The sequence below is a fragment of the Oenanthe melanoleuca genome, chromosome Z (assembly GCF_029582105.1).
Source record: "Oenanthe melanoleuca isolate GR-GAL-2019-014 chromosome Z, OMel1.0, whole genome shotgun sequence".
Classification (NCBI taxonomy): Eukaryota; Metazoa; Chordata; class Aves; order Passeriformes; family Muscicapidae; genus Oenanthe; species Oenanthe melanoleuca.
Window position 1 is genome coordinate 66,118,057 of NC_079362.1, and position 6,278 is coordinate 66,124,334.

A 6,278-nucleotide genomic window follows, 5' to 3' on the forward strand; every position below is an offset into this window, starting at 1 on the left:
TCATATATGGACAAGTAGACCTTCACAACAAACATGAAAAAATTCCATTCTGGTTCATCCATTAATGTAATCTTCTTACACTGCAGCTGTTCTTTAGCACATGGATCAGTCATTAGGTTTGAGGTAGTTTAGAAGTTTTTTAGGTGTGCATAAAAAGTTACAGTGAAAACTCCTCCTGTTTATTTTAGGGAAGACTCAGTCCTATCAAGTTTAGTGTGTGCAACTGAGTATGATAAGCTGTAATTTTTAAAGTGTTTTTGGGAGAAGTATGGGCTCATAACTAGTGAATATACAGACAGGAGCATAGTGAAGGTGGAGTCTCAAGGTCTGCAGTATTAGTTTTATTGCTTTTAATAGGCACTCCAATATCAGGGCTACTGAATAAGTGGATAAAAGAAGCTTTGTAACTTTAGTTAAGAATTTTAAACTATGAAAGAGCTTAAGTTAGGAGAGTCATAGGAAAATAACCAAAGAAAGCAAATAATTTACACTGTTACTGGCTAAAATTACTATGTTTTCTGGAAGTTTAAAAGCCCACTGATAAATGGAAGTATCCAAGATGGTAAAACAGATTACAAAGACAAATTCAGATGGTCTCCTGAGAGGAATTTAGCAAGTAAATGCAATATTTTTTTCAAAAACACTAGATTTAATTTAGATCACATCAAGCTTGATCCAGTTCTCAATCATTAAATTGGTTTTAAACAGTGTCCTTCAACTTCACTGGGCATTGAATCAAATCTCTAATGGACATAACACTCTTGTAGTCAGTCAGAACTTAATTATATGCCCAAAGCATTGAATGCTTCTTCTACTCACAAAGGTTGCTCTTAAAAAAGATACTATCTTTGTCTAAAAGCATGGCTGAGGTCCTTCATCCACCACAGCATAGTAAATAAAGAAAGATTTAAAAAACAAAGCAGAACTTCTTCCTAGATCAGATAATTATTGCAATTATTGGGATATTGCAAGATATTCTCATTAGTAAAGGCTGTATGTTATTTGCATTGTCAAAATTTGCTGTGAAAATTCAAAGCTGTTATTTCTTTTCTGTAGGTGAGAGTACTGGAATTCTTTATAAAATGCAAGCTATGGCAGCAGAGCAATATCTGCAATAGATGTGCAATTGTACAGAAATCCTTGAAGAAAACATGCACTTATTTTGTGGTTCCTGTTGATTCAAACAAAGAAGATTTCTACCTAAATGGATACCACTGTGGCTATTAACCACATCTTGCTGTTCATAAATAATGAATATTATACCCCAGTGGATCATCAACTTCAATTTGAAAGAAAGTTATAACAAGATAAGAAGCGTTTGGTGGTTTATTTGGCATTTCAAGTAACAACTCTTCATGTCTTTTTGAAAATCATGTTTGGTGCACTTTGTGAAGTATATTTTAAGAAAGCATCCTTTAATTTTTTCCTTTAATTGGCTCCTGTAGCTGTTTTTTCTCTCTGACAAGAAAAGTTCTGCTTACTGTAAACAGAGTTCTAAAATCTATCATGTAGTGTGGCATACTTAGGGCATCTACCATTTCTTCCTATGGCTTCCACATCTGGCAAAGACAGAAAGTGAAAACATTCTAATTGTAATCATTCCCATTTAGACAGAATTAGAGATATAAATTCTTGCTAGCATTCTGACAAATGTGTAAACATTACTTTTTACATATCTAACATGACTCCTTTACCTTTAAACAACTGAAAAAAATAGCTGTCACAATTTCCAGAAAAATATTTTCTTATCTGTTTTTAAGATTTACACTATAGAGTTTGAGTGAGATAGAATGAATGACTACAGGAAGGTAAACAGCTGTAGCCTGAAATTTCTTCTTACTTAAGCTGCAAAATGAAAACAAAAATTTAAGCTTTTGGATTGTTTCTACTATTTTTCTTTTTTTAAGCAAGGAAAAGGCAGGGACACCCACTTTCTTGCAGAATTTACTAAAGATAAAGAAATACAGATATTGTACTTTTTCATTGAAACTTTGCATTATTCCTTATTTTATCATTTTAATCTAAAATCAAAGTAATGTTAATTGAAAGCATATGGCAGTTATTTATATATAGCAGCTTTTTGTGCACAAATATAAAAATCTAGGAACAATTAATGGATATCTTGCAGATAAAAAGCCCCTTTCTTACAAGATGTGGCTGTTTTACAGATTTACAATAGGTTCTTCTTTAACATACCTTGGGAAATCATATGAAATTTTTTATCAGCTCCAGAGCTGAATTTTACTGTGATTCTTTGAATTGTCCCCCAACAGCTGAACTTGGTCACAGAATACTGGGCTGGCCACATTTGTAATACAGAATCTGCTGTCTCTCCTCACACAATGCCACTGAAACCAGGGAGTAGAACTGAGCACATGTTAGCATCCACAGAGCAGAAGAAAACCTCTAAGACAATTGGTAATTTTTGTAATTTAAAGTGTGAGTTTTACACTGGCCAACCATTGGCAGTTGCATATAGGCCACTTTGGTAAAGGAGGAGGCAGATTTTTGTGCATAATCCAGCTCAGGAACAGACAGAAACAGCTCTTTTGAAAGATGACTATACCTTAAAATGAAAACAGGTCACTTACGTATTAATAAATAAATCTGGCATAGACTTTCCATGTCATGTGTATCCACCATATTGAAGCTGATACATTCATATCAAACCCTCTCTGTGAAGGTAAGATGAACAGAGATGGCAAACATTTTCCATTTCCTCTGTGAAATGTGCTGATCAAGAGGAGCATCAGTCATAGCTCTGCTCATGCTTGCCAACTTGATGGCTATGAGGCAGCAATGGGTAGAAAAGATTGATCAATCCACTGAAAACTGATAAAGAAGTACTTACTATGATCTTCAGAACTATACCAGGAGCTGCTACTCTGAAATAAAAGCCATACTAGATGTTCTCTGTCTCTGTTGCTCTGCAGAACTTAAGAAATATGTTTTGCCTTCTCACCAAGGTTGAACAACGCAAATTCAGTCATGGTTCCTTTTTTTCAAGTTCTACAAATGCAAGAAATAAGACTCTACATAAAAAAAAAGACTGATGCAATGATGATATTAAGATTTACATATTTGTTGATACTGTAAATTACTATTTATAAAATACTTCTTAAATGAAATTCTTTTTCTGAAAGCTTATTAAACAAAAAGATTGATCTCATTCTCAGTGAAGTCAAGACATTTAACTCCTGGAGTCATGACTTTGCATGGGCCTGGATTTGCCTTAAAACTTCTGTCAAATTATTTAATTGCTAAATAGGTTGTTTTATTAACCAAAAGTGAGTACGTGAAATATCATCAGCATCAAGTTATCTGGTATACTAAGAATTTTTCCATAGTATTTTACTACTAGCTACTAGAAGCATATGGAAACTGTTTAGTCTTCAAGGGATTATTTTTAAAACAACAAAATCAAAGAAGCAAGATTCCTGATGTTTTTTTCAGTTAGAGTGAAAGTTGCATTGGATCTGACCTTGTGGATGAATTAAAAAAAAAAAAAAAAAAGGAAGAGTTTTTAAAGAATAATTGGTATTATATTTAATTGATACTATATTTGTGATATTAAATAAAACCTTACAGTAAAGTTAATGTATCGTCTAAACTTTGAAGTTTTGCTGGCATATTCAGCTGACTGCAAAGTAAAACCAGCTGCTGGGAAAATTCAACCTGACCTCTGAATGCCTCAGTTTGGAGCTCCGTATCAACTGGAAACAGAAGAATATGCCAGCAAAGACCCAAGCAGAGATGCAACCAAAGCCACACAAGCAAATTGTAGCAGGTTCCAGAACGGTGATTCCCAGCACCAGTAAATCTGCCATGACAGAAACCTGCCAGTGCAGTCCACACCTCTGCTACAGGACCGTCTCCAGGCCTGGAGGAATCCTAGATGCAGTAGGGGCACCCAGGGGGCTCCTGAAATGAAATCCAGAAGGATGAGTTGGCATTACCAAAAGAACCTTCAGGCAGTTCACTGCCACCAGTGTTCCCATGGCCAGCCCATAGGAAAAGAGTTTTTCTTGTGTTTTTTTTTCAGCACCTCCTTCCATGAAGAGATGCTATTAAACAATTATTGTGATATATTTCAGAGTCAGGTGGCTGAAATTGTTCTTTTGAATTTTTACCCATTACTCAAATACCTCATCACTGTTATTTGCTTTCTTCTCTTCAAATTCTTTTAATCTTTTCATCCATACAGGAAGGACAACCTTTTCAAGGACATTAATGAGGTGTGTCAACAACACTCAAAAACAAACTCAAACAGCACTTTTACAGTAGCCATGAATGTGAAAAAATAACAACCTCCAACAGGGCTTAAAAACTTCATGAGCACCTAAAAACAATGATGCTCATTAATTTCTGCGAGAAAAAGGGGTTAGCTCATGCTATTAATGGAAGAGATGCACCCTGGCCTCTGAAGGAGAAAATGATACTGCATGTCACAACCAGCACCACTGTACAAACCCAACTATATGATTCTGTGGTCTGTGATTATTCAAGTGAGGTGGAAACTAAATCCTCAGTTAGAGTGGAACTGAAATTCCACTTACCATGACTAAAAGGAGAAGGATTCAACTCCTTGGATTTAATTTCTTTGAAGTAGTAACTGCATTGTCTTCTGAGCTTTGAAAAACCATGAATATACCTTTGACTGCTTTAGGATGGCACAACTATTAATTATGGACATCATTATGAGTGGATGATTTAGGTTTGGATATTGTTGCCAAGTCCAGGTTTGTCATCCCGGCAGTGCTGGAGGTCAATAATGTTAACAGAGTGGCTTTCCAAGGCAAAACAGTTTGACATGAGTACCAGTGGAGTGATTCAGATCAAAGCACCCTCTGAGAATAGCTCATCTCTGACAGTAACCAGTAACATGAAGACAAGGGGAAGAGTTTTGAAGAAGGTAAGGTGTTAACAAGGTTCTTCCATAGTACACCCTGCCTGCTGACATTCTGCAAATGGACTTTTCTGAGCCAGGATTTGCATTATTCATCCAATGTCTGACTGGCTGGAAGAACTAGTATTGTATTTTTTTTTATATTTTGTACATTAGGATAGTATCACCATGTAAAAAGAAGGGTTGAAAGGTAATTTAAGTAATTTAGGTAATTGTTAGAACCAGGTTCTCCTTTAGCAGAACTGCAAAAGAGAAAGAGAATTGTAATCCAAACCTTAAGAGAAGCACACCTTTGAAAGAGGAAGCAGTAATTTATAGGTGCAAGTATGATTCTGTTAGACATTGATTAATGAGTGTTGACATATTAGGCAATATTTTCTTTTTTCATTCTTCCCTTCATGCAAAACCAAAATATACGGAGTTTGAAAGCTGCACTGTCTTAAAAAATGTATATACATATATATAGTCTGTGTATATACATACATGTATTTATTGCACATTTGTTTGATTTAATATTAATCTCTGAGTGCAAGTAAGCAAAGGATAAGAACGCTTACCCGGAAAACGTGTAGTGTTCAATTTATTTTTCCCAAGTGTTTTCAGGGTGACTGTTTGTTATCAGTATGATTGCAAAGGCTATCCCAGGTTTTCTTGTCCTTTCTTTGCTCCCTATGGAGACTTGGATGGATTCACTCCACCCAAAACAAACTTGTTCCTCCACCCATCAGAGATAACTTTTGTAGAGTTACCAACATCAGAGTGTAAATCCTGTTCTGATAAATCTGAAATGTCAATTCTGTGAATGACGCTTCACAATATGTTCTTTTGTGCAGTTATAAACAAGATAGGAATATTGTATCTGACATAACAAAATCTGTACCTCATTCACAGCTTTCACAAGGAAAATAAAACCTTCACATCATTACACAGGGGACTTGTTGGAATTGCAGTTGGAGATGATGATTATGCGGAAACTGAGACTTATAAATACTTTATTGTTTTGATGGAAATCAGCCAAGAAGGCAGATAAAAGACTTAAGAAGAGCTAGCTAGGAAACAAATCAGAGACCTAAATGACCCTACTGGAAAAATAAATTCTAGAATTTAACATCTGGTTGTTGCAGTTGTCAAGTCACTCAGCAAATGGTCAGACTGATTAGCTGCTTGCATGCAGAATACGGGGACTGGAGCAAAGACCACATCCTATCAACAGTAGCAGGCACTGCCAAGTGAGAGCTCATAATCTGCAGTGATACTGACATAGGTAGCAGATAGCAGTGGCCAGATAAATAAAGTTTGTGTTCGTGCTTTAGTACGTCTTCACCGGTGCAACCATGCAAACAGAAAATAGAGATAGGCTGGTTGTTAAGGA

General features: G+C 35.7%; 1 long non-coding RNA gene across 1 annotated transcript; it reads right to left on the reverse strand.

Annotated features, from left to right (window-relative positions):
- Positions 1-1,322: 1,322 nt before the first annotated feature.
- LOC130265191 (uncharacterized) lies at positions 1,323-3,016 on the reverse strand. Its single transcript, XR_008842565.1, has 3 exons — positions 2,852-3,016; positions 2,197-2,348; positions 1,323-1,559 (listed from the first exon to the last, which is right to left on the reverse strand). It is a non-coding gene; the product is annotated as an uncharacterized LOC130265191 (long non-coding RNA).
- Between the last annotated feature and the right edge of the window lie 3,262 nt (positions 3,017-6,278).